Here is a 15,091-nt window from a genome sequence, read left to right as displayed (position 1 = left end):
GCAATGGTTTGGCATTTCAGGCTTTTACAAGGCTTTTTCACAAAGAGGAATTTATGTGGTTACCAGAGCAGCTAGACTGAGTTCCTGGGGGCACCAGGGCCCAGCGGGTTTCGGCTCAGGCCTGGCATTTGACCATAGGTTTATTAACACCCAAACAAACCCATCAATGGAGAGACCCCTGAGGGAGACAGGACAGCAGACATTACTTCCACTCTGCACATGAGGAAACTAAGGCTCAAATGGGTCAAGACTTGCTCTAGTTTAGTTTATAAGCGTCAGAACTGAAATTCCATCACTAGGCTTCTAACCTCCCATCTCCAAGTGACTGCAGGCTTTTTGATCAGAGAGATTTGTGTGGTCCCCTCCGTCATAGCTATGGAGTCTGATAGCGAATTCTACAACGAGGCCCTGTGTGCAATGACCTTCCTGCTCTGGGGGTGGAGAGACCTCCGTGGCATTCTGCACAGCCCACCAGAGTCTCCATCCTGGTAAGCTGCTGCAGGCCTCTGTCCACGGGGCACCCCCCTCCTCGGAGCCCCGGTGGCCAGCAGTGGAAAACCATGCCAGGAGCTGTTCCCAGAGATGGGAACACCTGCTGCTCACCCCCACAGCCCCACCTCCCCAGGACCAAGAGAGAGGAAGAGGCCATGAAGGCTCCAACAGGCGTGATGGTGAGGCTTATTAAGCACGGTTTTCCGTTGTGAAGCTTGTTAAGCTGGAATCATTTCCCTGGGGCGCCCCTTCCCTGAAGGCACTGGGCCCTGGCCATCCACCTGGAGCCAGTTAGGTTAGGTGTGGCTGAGTGCAGAGAGGCACATATTCACAGAAGAGCTGCAGGAGCTGCAGTGAGGCCCGTGGGCAGAGCAAGTAATCAGGAGGACTGGGGATCTGAGCGCGGAAACCCCGGACCGCAGGAATGCGCCAAGCCTCCCTCGAGGATCACTGCAAAGTTGATGAGGCCTTTACTGTTCCAACATTCCTCCAGGCCCAATCCTGGGCCTCAGAATAAGGATGCACGGGCAGGGAAGGAGCAGGGAGGCAGACGTCTCCCTCCACCATTTCCCACAGCGGAGGCCCATCATCTCGTGCCTTCCTGCAATCCCTTCAGCTTGTCCACAGACTGGCAGGTCCACCCGCCATCTCAGGCCTCCATGGCCAACACCAATGAGGTTAGGGTATCATCTTCCCTGCACACTTTGGCTTAGGTGTCCTGGCTTCAAAAAGCACCTGGGTGAAGGTAATAACGCTAGTGGTCGTTAGGACTCTTTGAACACCTCCTACATCAGGCGCACTTCCAAACGCTCTACCTGCAGTAAATCGTTCGATCCCCACCCCAAGCCTAGGAGATCGGAAGGCCCTGTTATTATCTTCATTTTACAGGGAAGCCAAAGAAGCACAAAATGGTCAACAATGGTTCAAGGTCACACACTGCTGAGTGGGAGTCACTGAAGAGAGTAAGGATCTGACTAGCCATTCAGGGAGGGAAGAGGTGGCATCCCGGAGACCCCATTGGACTGACAAGGGCCTGGAGGCTCCAAGGATGCCAGTGCAGCAGGGCAGATGAGAGGAGGTGAGGGCTGACCTGGGACGGAGACAGGGTCAGGCCTGAAAGAAGTAGCAGAGGTGCAATTGCTAGAATGCGGCTGCTTATCCAACGTTTGCAATGGTTCCTCTTTCAAACTGGGGCTTCCAGCCCAGAATGGGCACTTCCCTGACTGCCCAGTCTCTGCGTGAGTATGTGAGTCACTATGGCTGGGATGAAGTGGGTTGGGGTTGTGTTCAGGTTCCTGGCGTTTGGCCCAGTGGCCCCCACCCCAGCCAGGCTGGCACAACTCTGCCCTTGAGCCCAAAGAGGTGGTGGGTGTGCCTTGGGGTGGCACCCGTCGACTTCAGTGGCTTTGCAATACCACCCCCGGACCAGCATGGCCCGAGCCATTGTCCTTTCATGGGCTGTTGGAGACACTTGTAGCTGCTGGGGGGGCTGCTGCCCAGGAGGCTGTGACTGGCCGGAGGTTACTTCACCTCTCAGGACTCTCTCCAAAGCCCCAGGGAATGGATGAAAGGTTTGGACACAGGAGTGTTGGCATAAAAGTGCACATGTAGGAAAAAACAAATTTCTTAAATTACTAATCCATCCGTTCTGTGCTAATGCCTCCTAAAAGAAAACTTTCAACTTGGATAATGCAGGCTTTTCTCTCCTGGAACCACTTGTACCTGTAATTAGGAAGCTGTGTCTCAGTTCAGCCACGGCCCTGGATTATGAAGCCAGAAGCCCGGCTGGACTAGGGCATGGCTTTCCGGGGCTAAAATCAGGCTCCTGTGCCCTGGCCATGGTGCAGCCCCATTTCTGGGCTGCGAGGCTCCCACTGTGTATTTCCTGGCTTTTACCTGGTACAGGTAAATTCCTGTTGAGATTTATTCTTTAATTCCCAGCACTAATAACTGTGCCAGTTACCCAGAAACATGGTTTCTAACAGTCTGTTTCCAAGAGTCTGCTCCAAGGCTTGGTGGTGCATGTAGCTTGGACTCCTTGTCACTCAACATTGACAAGAATTTTGGCTGAATATTCCTCCTTTCCTCAAGATGGAGTCTGCATCCTACAGAGAAAAGTAACCATCTGTCTTACCTGGTCTCCAGCTCCAGGACATCCATCAGGATCCTCATCAGAGAGAGAAGCAGGACTGAGCACAATCACTGAGAAAACTGGGTGAGAGCTGCTCTGCCCCACGCCCCCTCCATCATGTACATGGTTAGTGTACCAGCTTAGATAGTCGAGTTTTGATGGGCACCTTTACATGGGCCGGCAGGTAGGTAGTGATCTGGGTTTCAAGAAGGGGAGCCTATTGCTGAACTAGGCTCCCCCAGAATCTCCTGTGCTGCCACTGAGGGTAGATGACCATTCTCTGATCTCATTGGTTATCATTTCTTTACACCTTAGTGTGAATGAGTCTGCCACTTCCTCGGCAGTATTTGCATACTAAACCTCTCTCACGGCAGATGATGGCTTTGTTTCCTCTTGAGAGGTTTCAGGCATCTGTGAGAGGAATCTTGTCCAACAAGGAGTCTTTCCTGATATTGTGATAGAAAGGCAGTCCTTGATCCCTGTAAAATGTTAGTAAGGGACAGGTCTGTAGGTCTGAAACCCTAAAATACAAATGTGGGATCTGGTTGTGGAAGCTCTGGACTAGGAAGGATGGCCTTTGAGACCATTTACACCAAGCTCCTGCCGGCATAGCAGCCCCTCAATCATGGTGTTTCTCACCCTAGTTAGACACTCTTTTCTGTTCATCGCCTCCTGCTATGAAAACTCAATACCACAGATAGTATATATCTGTGTACCATGGCCCTTTGGGGGCCACAGCCATTATAACAGCTAAGACTGTTTGTCCTCCAGGAACCAATTTTTGTCCTGTTGGGTGTGTATCACTCTCATTGAGAAAGCTTGCTCTATCACAGATCCCTGAGCAGCAAGCTATCCAGCTTCTGCTTGGATGCCACAAATATCAGGGAGCTCACTACCTGTCTCCTTCTTGGGGCAACCTGGGAATACTACTCAGCAAAAAAGGGGAACAAACTGTTGATATACAAAAACTTGAATGAATCTGCAGAGAATTATGCCATGTGAAAAAGTCAACCTCAAAAGGTTGCATACTGTATGACTGCATTTATATAACAGAATGATACAATGTTAGAAATGGAGAACAGATTAGTAGTTGACAAGGGTGAGGGGTGGGAGGGATGTGGGTACAGTCATAAAAGGGCAATGAGAGGAATTCTGTGGCTTTGGACCTGTTCTGTGTCTTGATGTGGTGGATACATGCACCTACACATGTGATAAAACTGCACTGAACTAAACACACACACAAGAGCATGATTACAATGAAAGGAATCTTTGATCCATGGACTGTATCATGTCAGTATCCTGGTTGTGACATTGCGCAACAGTTTCACAAGCGTTACCATTGCAGGGGAGGAAGACATCTCCTCTACCCTCTCTGGGTCCTTCTGGCCAGAGAATGAATTAAATTCACATGAGACAGAATAACAGGAGAAAATCAAACAAAGCTTTATAACACGTATACATGGGAGAGGCTCAGGCAACCTGAGCAACTCGCCAAAATGGCTGAAGCCGCACCTTAAATATCATCTTCAGCTAAAGACAAAGGAGGATGTTGGGGGTGGGGGCAGTCAGTTATGGGAGGTTACCAGACAAGTACAATAAACAAGAGTAAGATTATTATGCAGATTTAAGTCCTTGCCTTCTGCATTGATTAAGAGTTTCTAGAGATAAGCTCATCCCCTCTTCTTCCTGGTACAGAGAGGGAGACACCTTTACAGATGGAGATTTCCCTTACAAATGTAAATGTCTCTTAACAAAGGGTAAGTAAATTCTACTTTTCAGAGTTTCTTTCCTGTCTGCAGTTTTTAAAAAAGTAACCAGCCCCAAATAATCCTCATGTCAAAGAGACATATCTTGGGGTGGCCAGTTCAGTCCCCTACACCACTGAGGGAAATGGTTAAGGTCACACAGACTCTCTGTATTTCTTACAACTGCATGCGAATCTACAATTATCTCGAAATATAACATTTAATTTAAAAAATAGCTAACTTTGAAAATAGAAATTAAACAAATAAAGAGCCTATGAAACACACAGAATTTACCTTGAAAAAAGAGCCTAGGTTTTACAAATCTATGATTTATTTTTCCCTTTGGGATTTTCTTAGGGCCCACTGTCTCATTGTCAATTCAGTCAAATTTACTTAAAAGACGGGTAAATGAACACATTTGTGTACCAGAGGCAGCAAGTGTGTGCATGTCCCAGTGTCTTAGTGGGGTGGGCTGGGGGGTTGCTGAGCAGGCATGTGGGAGAAGCAGGTAGAATGGAAAACTGGCTTCCATCCCTGTCTGGGGAGCCCCGAGGGAAGGGATGGGGGGAGGCAGTGGGGCACAGGAGAGGATGTTCCCACACTCCCCCTGGGGATGTGCCTGCAAAGGAGCAGCAGGGGCAGGAAGGGAAGGTGCTCGTGCTGTTACATGAAGCAGGATCTGGGCAGTGGCTGAGAGCATGAGGAACCTTTGGTCCGGGAAACGCTTAGACCTGTTCAGGAATGTGGCAGGGGTTGGGGGGGCAGCACCAGAGCCAGTCTCTGTGGATTGCCCCTGCCTTGACCCAGTGCCTCGTGCACGTCCAGCCCTGTAGGGAGGTGTCCCCACCCTGCCCCTGCCCTCTCACATGGCAGAGACATGCCCCAACTTCTGCACCAGCTCAGTTGGAGGCTAGGAGTACTGAGGCTCTGTCTAGCCAGGGGCAGAGCTTGGTCCATCCAGAAAGGCTTCCTTAGGCGCAGATTTGGAAGGGGCTCATAGCTCAGCTGGATCAACAGTCCCCCCTCAAAACCATTTGTTGTGAAAACTGTGTGTAATCCATTTTGTTCTTTTAGTTGGCTGAAGGTTGAAGAATGCAGCAGCCCAAAGTCACTTGAGTCCCTGCTCATTTTAGCCGCTGAGCCCCTTGATGTGGGTGGGGGCACTTTCCCCCAGGTCCCTCCCCTACCTGGGGTTGATTTAGTTGACCCAGACCCCGCCCTCAGGCCTTGCAGACAGGCCCCATTTCCTGGGTCCAGGCTGAGGCAGTGGCTGTCTGGCCCGTGGAAGGGATCTGCATCGCCTGTCTGCTCTTCTGTGGCCCAGGCTCCGCTGGGGGCTTTTTATGTAGCCTGAAGGCCTCGGTTGGCATAGAAGTGCTGGCTGGGCCTGCGCCCTTTCTGAAAGGAGGACATAGATATAGAGATGGGGACCAGGCCCTGTGCTGGGTGCTTCACAGAACACATACACACACAGAGCTCACACAGCTGCCCCACGCGCTGACGTGGGTCCTCTGGTCTCGCACTGCAGACAAGATCCACGGAGATGAAGGAACTTGCCCGAGGTCCCACAGCTGGCTGTGTTCACTCTGAAACCCAAGTCTGTCCTGCTCCAGAGCCGAGCTCAACACAACATGGCCATTTACTTTCTATTCACATGTCACACTCTGCAGAGCCCTATATGGGCGACTGGAATTGGCCACCCCAAGATATGTCTCTTTGACATGAGGATTATTTGGGGCTGGTTACTTTTTTAAAAACTGCAGACAGGAAAGAAACTCTGAAAAGTAGAATTTACTTACCCTTTGTTAAGAGACATTTACATTTGTAAGGGAAATCTCCATCTGTAAAGGTGTCTCCCTCTCTGTACCAGGAAGAAGAGGGGATGAGCTTATCTCTAGAAACTCTTAATCAATGCAGAAGGCAAGGACTTAAATCTGCATAACAATCTTACTCTTGTTTACTGTATTTGTCTGGTAACCTCCCATAACTGACTGCCCCCACCCCCAACATCCTCCTTTGTCTCTAGCTGAAGATGATATTTAAGGTGTTGGCTTCAGCCATTTTGGCGAGTTGCTCAGGTTGCCTGAGCCTCTCCCATGTATACGTGTTAAAAAGCTTTTTTAAATTTTCTCCTGTTATTCTGTCTCATGTGAATTTAATTTGTTCTCTGGCCAGAAGGACCCAGAGAGGGTAGAGGAGATGTCTTCCTCCCCTACACCTGTCATACCCCTCTCTGCACCCTAATGAGGCAAGGGAGCTGGGGATTATGATTCCTTTGATAGACGGGAGCCCAGATCCCAGAGAAGGTGATGTGTCCAGAGCCACCCAAAGTTAGCAGCAGAGTTGGCTCCCCTGATGCTCACTTCAGTGTCCTTCCACCTAAACTGTGAGACCCTCCTAGCGACCTAGGAGCCTTGTGTGGCTGAGCACACTTTTTTTTTTTGAGGAAGATTAGCCCTGAGCTACCGTCTGCTGCCAATCCTCCTATTTTGCTGAGGAAGACTGGCCCTGAGCCAACAGTCGTGCCCATCTTCCTCTACTTTATATGTGGGTTGCCTGCCACAGCAGGCTTGACAAGTGATGGGTAGGTCTGCACCTGGGATCCAAACCAATGAACTCTGGGCTGCTGAAGCAGAAAGTGTGACCTTAACCACTGCACCACTGGGCTGGCCCCTGAGGGCATGTTTATAGAGGAGTAGGGTGGCTTTTCATGGGAACCAGTGGTCCTTGTGAGCCCAATATTTCCTGTTGCTAGTACTAAATGACAATAGGTTCTTCAGAATGGTTTGATGCCCAGAGAAAGTTCCATAACCCCTGCATCAGCAGGTGTCTGCCTCCTGCACAGCCCAGCCTGGGCACAATGCTGGAGGATCCTGGTCACATGATTGTCCCCACAATCCATTGCACAGAGATGCGAGGGTGGGAAAGAGGAAAACAGTCCAGGCCTAGAAACCACTGGATTCACAACAAAAATGGGGAGTGGAGCCTGGTGGTGAAGGGGAGGGAGGTGATTACTCTGTGGGGTTCTCCTGGTGGTGGAGATAGTAGAGCCAGTAGAAGTCTCTGGATGGAGTCGGGAAGCCTGAGTCCTGGCCCTTCCTCTGGCACTGACCTGCCGCCTTATCTCTGCATTCTTGGGCATGTCAGGGTGCAAATGCCCCTCTGAGGAAGGAGTGTCCTTAGGCGCAGGTAGCAGAGGGGGCCTGGCTAGAGGGTTCTGAGCTCCCCTCACCATTTTAACCAGCGTTGTTCCACTTCTGTCTGATTATTCGAGGCCCACCTAAGATTGCTCGTCACAAGGATTGCACAGCTGAAGCTGGTTGAAAACCAGCAGCTAGATGCCCTGAGCCCTGTACAGAGTAGGTCTCTGCTGTCCAGAACCGAGAGTGAGAGCCGGGAGGGATAGGATAAGAAGGGGACGGTTCCTGCAGGAAGATGAGACTTCTACAGGGGGTGTGGGTCAGGGAAAGGGAGAGAAGGCCGTGAAGAGGACGGCCTTCTTCAGAGTGTCCACTGCAGGCCGCCGACAGCCTTGCTCACCGACTGGGATGACGCCAAAGCTCTGGGAAGATTAACCTGGACACAGCCCAAGAGAGCCGCGGTTGTGGTGCCCTGGAATTCAACCTCGATTGTTGTAAGATGTGCTCTGGTGACAAGGTGTTGCTGAAAACCAGAAATGACTAGCAGAGAGGGCATTCAGCCCCGGGACATGGGGCTTCTCCAGGTGGCTCCACCGCAGCCCTGAGCAGAATTTAGTCCACGGGGCTCTGGACTCCACACTGGCGTGAAATGATACCGTGTGGTTTTGCCTCTGTTGTCAACAAGTTCAGAAGACCTGGAGCAGCACAAAAGTTTAAAACCAAATCTCTTCTTTGAACCTGTGCGTGAGCATGATCATGGAGCAGCGGGGAATCAGGAATCTATGTTTCTCTTCTAAATCTCTAACATGTCTCATTCGTGTTTGCTCTACCTGGAAACAGCACTGTGTCAGGCTGTCTGGGTCTGTCTGTCTGTTGGTCCGTCCACCTGAAACCCCATGCTCCCTGCCCTCAAGTTGCTCCCACTATGAGCAGCAGCTGGTGCCTTCTGGGCAGGGTGACCCTGTCAACCAGCTGCCCGAGGGCCCGTGGGTGGTGTGTGAGCACAGAGGGAATTTTGCCTGCAGTTTTTATTTCCTTCCTCTTTCCAGGCACTTGGCTGCTGCTCGACATTTTTCATTCTGGAGAACAGGCAGGAACACGGTATAGGTCTGAATCACGCTCCGTCATCTACAAGGATGCTTGGCCTCGGATCTCAGGCAAGTTACTTGTTTGTTCAGAGACTCAGTTTCCTCCCCTGGAGAGATGCACTACTGTTTATGGACTCTGCCTGGGAGAGGCCAGAGGAGTGGAGAGCTGAGCCCCCTCACAGCTGCACTGAGGGAGGCCTGGCCGGGTGCCAGGGGCAGGAGGACGAGGCTGGCACTCCAGGGCACCCTCTAGGACCCCTGACTGTCAGGACAATGATGGGGTTGCTGTTGTTGCTTCAAACCTGAGTGATTATTACAGGTAATGACTCTCTCTAGCCTCCTGCCCACAAGGGGGTCACCCCAGATAGGGCCAGACCTGGGGGACATGATGTCCCGAAGTGACCGCTTTGCTCACAACACATCTGCTCCTCTCCGAGAGGCCTGTGTGGCTAGGTGCGTTCTGGCTGATCAAGTAGCTGGCCCCTGGGCCTCTGCCTCAGGGCTCAAGCTTTCCTGCTTCTGAGGCTCCTGGCAAGCATGATCTGGCTCCCCTCAAACTCTCCCTTTGCCTTATGTCTCTTTAAACTCCCCATTGTGCTGAAAACCTTGACAAAGCCCAACAATGTTTTTTCATTGGCTAATTGATTTGCCATTCTTTCAGCTACTGTAAATTTGCAAAAATCCCTCTTTAACAGGTCCTAGGGCAAGTAGAAGAGACTATCAGAGAGAGCGAGAGAGAATGGGGGCGCAGGGCTGGAGGTACACACACTCCCTTGCAATCCCCTCTCTCTCTTTCGTCTTAAAAAATGGCGCAAACCACAATGTAACAACCGTAACAGAAACGTTGGTTTAATCACTCCTAATCCTGTCATTCAAGCAGATCAGCTGTTTCTAATCTTCCCTTCTAGGGTCTGTCCATAAGCGGACATTCTTCTAAGCAGCTATAATTGGCACACAATTCTGCAGCCTGTGCTTCCCCCTTATTTCCTGAGCCTGCCTCGCATGGCTGCACAGTCTTCCTAGGTATCATTTTTAATGACACATTTAATTGTGGCTTCTGGAATTTACTTACCATCCCCCTAAATGGCCATCACATCATTACTTATAAGACCCCAAATTATCTGGGAGATGAGTATTTAGGTTATTTCCATAATTTCTCAGTGTTATTGAACTCTAGAAATATCTGGCCTTAAAATGCTTCCTTGGGACAGGCACAGACTGTTCCAGACTGGAGCTCTTCTCCATGCTTCATGTGTAAATAAATACCTTCATTTTCGAAAGAGGCTCAGGCCCAGACCCCTGGCACCCACACCTTTGTCTTAGCAACAGCACAACCAGAGATCATTCATTTTGTGGCTTTGAATTCTTCTTCTTCAACTTCTCTTCCTCCTCCATCACCACAATTGCCATCATCATCATCTTACTAAGAGCTGCCACTTATTGAGCATTTATTCTATGCCAGGGACTTTTTTTTTTTTTTTTTTTGCTAAGGAAGATTTGCCCTGAGCTGACATCTGTGCCAGTCTTCCTCTATTTTGTAAGTGGGTTCCTGCCATGGCGTGGCCACTGACGAGTGGTGTAGGTCCACGCCTGGGAACGAAACCTGAGCTGTGAAGCATGCTGAACTTAACCACTAGGCCATGGGGCCAGCCCCAGGGCACTGTATTTTTGCATCACTATTTTGTTTAATCTCATCAGTTGCTACTATTGTTATCCTCAGTTACAAATGAGGAAACTGAGGCTGAGGATGCTAAAGTGGCTTGTCTGAAGTCTCTACTCTCAAGTGTCAGAGGCTGCCTGCTTCACTGGCCCCTGGGAGCCACCCCTCCATGGCAGGTGACCTTTGTACCATCTGCTCTTCACCTGAGGGCCTTTCTTCCAGCGCAGAGTTTGGTCTAATGCTCCTGAGGTGGGCTGCTGGATCCAGGGAACCTTGCTGTCTCAGTCCACTGAGCCTGCTCTAATAACATACCATGGACCGGGTAGCTTATAACAACGGAAGTTTATGCCACAGTTCTGGGAGCTGGAAGCCCAAGACCAAAGTGCTGGCAGATTTGGTGTCTGGTGAGGTTTGCTGTAACCTCCACGGTATAAGGGTGAGGGAGCTCTCTGGTGTCCCTTTTATAAGGGCACTAATCTCATTCATGAGGGCTCCACCCTCATCACCTAATCACCTCCCAAAGGCCCCACCTGCTAACACCATCATCTTGGGGGTCAGGTTTCAACAAGTGGATTGTGGGCAACACAAACATTCAGTGCATAGCACTGGCCACAATGGATCTCTCTCGAGGGGGAAGAGGAGGCCTTCCACCCGCCCACAGGAACCCCAGGCAAGATGGAGCGTGCCTGGCTACGACAGGAGCTGAGAGGCCTGTGTCCTTTACAGAGATGGGGGCCCAGAGACAAGACGGGCCTCACCCAAGGTCATGGGGTGAGACACTGACACAGTCAGACTAGAATCTGGGTCTCTTGGCTTGTGACCAGGGCTCTGTCCTTCTCGCTGGGAAGTGATTTCAACAGACTGCATCTGAAATTGAAGGAGAGGCTTTGGAACCATCCAACGGCTGTGTTCTTAGAAAATGCTGGGGCTGTCACATGGTCAGCACAGGGCAGGAACAGGAAAGGAGACAGTGACTGAGCCCAGCCTGGCAGGCAGAGATGGGAGCAAACAGCCTCAACTCAGATATGTAAGAAACACGATCCTGGGGCCTGGGGCCAGCATCAGCCTGCTGACTTGACTTGTCAGACATCACAAAAGCTCCTACCAAAGGGGTTTTCAACCAGGTGGGGGCTTTTTCGCCTGTTGAGTCTCCCATAGGCAGCAAACCCCCGAGAGGGACCACATGGTGACCACAGCCTTTCTTGGGCAGAATTAAACTCTGCAGGAAGAGAGACAGCTTCATTCAGTGATCCTTTCCACAGGTATTTATGGAAACTTTCTGTGTCCGATGAAGCACATAACTGGGGGAGTAAGATGGACAAGCTTCCTGTCTTTATGGAACTTGCACTTCGTTGGGCATAATAAACTAGCGAACAAAATACTTCCTGCAGATAAGAGCTATGAAGGAGACAAATGGGAGGTGTGATAGGCACTGTGGGTAGAGGTTGGGGCAGGAAACAAGCTTAGAGGGAGTTGTCAGGGACGCCCTTCTGAGGAAGAGGCAGGTATGCTGAGAGCCAGCAGATACCTAGGAACCTGCCCAGATCTGAGGGCAGAACACTCAGGCAGGGGAAACAGCAAGCGCAAAGGCCCTGAGGTGGGAAACGGCTGTGTGAGTTGTAGGAACAGAAAGAAGACCAATGGGAACAGATTTTATTTCAGGTTCAGCGTTAGTGTTGTTTCCAGCAAAGAGAGAGCCCGCTGGGACTGGCCTGCATCATTCGAATAGCCTGCCTCCCCTTCCTGGAGGCATCCGCTGGAGCTGTATTCCTCCTGTGTCTCTGTAAGCCATTACTATTTTCCCCTCATTTGCGCTTGTGTGTTCAGGCCACAGAGAGCAGCGTGCGGCTGGTGCTGTAGTGTGAACAGTAGCTCTTCTGAATGCGGTGCTCCTCCAGACTCTCAGTGCTCTCACTCTGTACCTCTATGATAGCTGCGTCCTCATTAGAGGCAGTTAACAGATCAAAATAGCATTTCTTGGAACGTGTAAAGTAATAAATCATGCTATGTTTACTTTTTGGTTACTAGGTGGAGTGCTAGGGTTTAAAAAAAACCTGCCTGTGGAGTTAATTGGAGAAGGCTGCTCTTGTTAAGGACTCTTAGCTGAACACACCATTGGCTGTGGGAGAGAGAGCCCTGAACAGGCCACGCCTGCTTATCTGCTGGTTGCTGAGGGCACTAACTGACTCCCAGATCCCACCTGGGAAGAGACAGTGTCACTGTCTCATGCTGCTGAGGGCAGGGTGGATCCAGGTGTGCTCTGCAGGAGGCGTGCTGATGGAGTCTGGCCCTGCCAGGACAGTGGCTCAGAGCTGATGGGGAAGAGCCCCTGTCACCCAGGATCCTCCCCCCACTTCCCTGAGGGCTGCAGACAGGGCAGGGGGCGGGAGTACCCCCAGGGGCTCAGACAGGGCCCCACCATGCCCCTGACTCTTGCCACCCACGTGCCACCTGGATGCTGAGGCACTCCCGGGCATACACAATATGCCCCTGTGGGTCCCCTGAGGGGTGCGAGGCCTTTGATGAAGCCTGGAGCAGCACAGCACACAGGCCCATGTCTGCCATGTTTCTGGGGCCAGTCTCATGTTCTGTCCTTTTTATTCTAATTAAACTTTTTATTTTGAGATCATTGTAGATTCACGAGCAGTTGTAAGAAGTAATGCAGAGAGGTCCCACATACCCTATACCCAGCTTCCCCCAATGCTAACATCTTGAAAAACTATAATACAATGTCACAACCAGGATATTGACCTTGATAGTTAAAATATAGACATTTCCATCACCGTAAGGATCCCTCACGTTGCTTCTTTACAGCCACACCCAGCTCGCCTCCACTCCTCCTTAACCATTTGCAACCACTGAACTGTTCTCCATTTGTATGATTTTGTCATTTCAAGAATGCTGTATAAATGAAATCACACAGAATGTAACTTTGTTGCATTGGCTTTTTCCACTCAGCATAATTCTCTGGAGATTGATCCAGGTTGTTGCGTGTATGGATACTTCATTCTTTTTTACTGCTGTGTAATATTCCATGGAATGGATGTACCACAGTCTGTTAAGCCTTTCACCCACTGAAAGACATCTGGGTTGTTCCCAGTTTTGGGCTACTATGAATAAAGCTGCTATGAACAGTCAAGTACAGATTTTGGTATGAACATAAGTCTTCATTTCTCTAGGGTAAATGCCCAGGAGTAAGATTGCTCAGTTTTATGGTAGTTGCTTGTTCAGTTTTTTAAGAAACTGTTTTTCAGAGTGGCTGTCCTGTTTTACACCCTCACCAGCAATGTATGAGTGATCATTTCTGTTCATCTGCCCCAGCATTTGGTGTTGTCACTATTTTTTATTTCAGCCCTTCTGGTAAGTGTGTAGTCATAAGTCATCATGATTTTAATTTACATTTCCCTAATGGTTAATGATGTTGAACATCTTTTCATGTGCTTATTGGTCACCCATATATCCTGTTTGGTGAAATGTCTCTGCTTGTCTTTTGTCCATTTTCTAACTGGACTCTTTGGTTTTTTACTGTGTGGTTTTGCACATTATTTATGGTCTTGATACCAGTACTTTGTCATATCCGTGGTTTGCAATATTTATCCCATTGTGTAGTTTTCATCCTCCTAGGGGCATCTTTTTCAGAGCAAAAGTTTTTATTTTTAATGAAGTCCAACTTATCAATTTTTCCCTTGATGGATTGTGCTTTCAATGTTATGTCTAAGAACTCTTTCCTGGCCCTAAAGATTTCCTATTTTTTCCCAAAACTTTTATAGTTTTACATTTTATATGTAAGTTGTAATCCATTTTGAGTTAATTTTAATATAACTTTGAGGTTCTTTTTTTTTTTTTTTGCCCACAGATGTCCAGTTGCTGCAGGACCATTCACTGAAAAGACTATCTTCCCTCTATTGGTTTGCTTTTGCATTTTTGTCAAAAATCAGTGGGTCGTATTCGTGTGGGTCGTTTGCTGGGTTCTCTCCTCTGTTTCATTGACCTGTGTGAGTCTCCACCAACACCTCACAATCTCGATTGCAGTAGCTGCACAGTAAATCTTGAAATCAGGCAGAATGATTCTTCCCTTTATTCTTTTTCAAAAATTATTTTAGCTATTCTAGTTCCTTTGTCTTTCCATTTTAGAATAATCTTTCCTATTTCTACAAAATATCTTGTTGGGATTTTGATAGGAATTTTGGATTCTGTCTTTTTTTAAATGTAACTTTTCTATAGCTAGCATGTGTTTTGTATATTATTTTCAATAGATTTAAAATTCAAAGATTAGCAAAAAAAAAAGAACTGATAACATCTGAAAGTCTGCCATAATATATACATCCTTATAGACTGTTTAATAACCAGCTGCCTTTCACTTAATATATTAAGGCTCCTTTTCCATGGCAATAAACACATTTCCATGTTATAATTTTAAATGGTCTCATAATGTTTACTTTTGTGGATACAACATCATTTATCTGGCCAATCCCTCATTGTTAGGTATTTAGGGATTTTTCCTTTTTTAATTTAATTTTTATTTACTTTTTCTTGTTATAAACAACACTGTGATGAATATCTTAAAGTCACACCTCTGACAATATCTTTGATTATTTCTGTAGGAAAAATTTCTTTGAGTAAAATAGCTGATCTCTTCTAGATTCTTCTGTTTTTCTGACCTCAGACAGAGATCCACTTCCTTGAACTGAAGCTAATGTTTGGTTATTAGCTCGAAAAAGGATTAGGCATCAAACCGCTGTCTGCCTCTGGCTTGCTACCACCTCGGTTCCAGCCTCCTGGAATGCCCCCTGCACGCCTGCAGTGACAGCTTGCACGGAAGAGCGCAGCATATC

At 48.7% G+C, this 15,091-nt stretch overlaps 1 long non-coding RNA gene across 1 annotated transcript; it reads left to right on the top strand.

The window, feature by feature from the left end:
* The first annotated feature begins 2,516 nt into the window (after nt 1-2,516).
* LOC139075096 (uncharacterized) lies at nt 2,517-14,674 on the top strand. Its single transcript, XR_011525143.1, has 3 exons — nt 2,517-2,707; nt 8,558-8,665; nt 14,113-14,674. It is a non-coding gene; the product is annotated as an uncharacterized lncRNA (long non-coding RNA).
* Nucleotides 14,675-15,091: the final 417 nt, after the last annotated feature.

This window comes from Equus przewalskii, chromosome 13, assembly GCF_037783145.1.
Source record: "Equus przewalskii isolate Varuska chromosome 13, EquPr2, whole genome shotgun sequence".
Classification (NCBI taxonomy): domain Eukaryota; kingdom Metazoa; phylum Chordata; class Mammalia; order Perissodactyla; family Equidae; genus Equus; species Equus przewalskii.
This window is presented reverse-complemented; position numbering and strand designations above follow the sequence as displayed.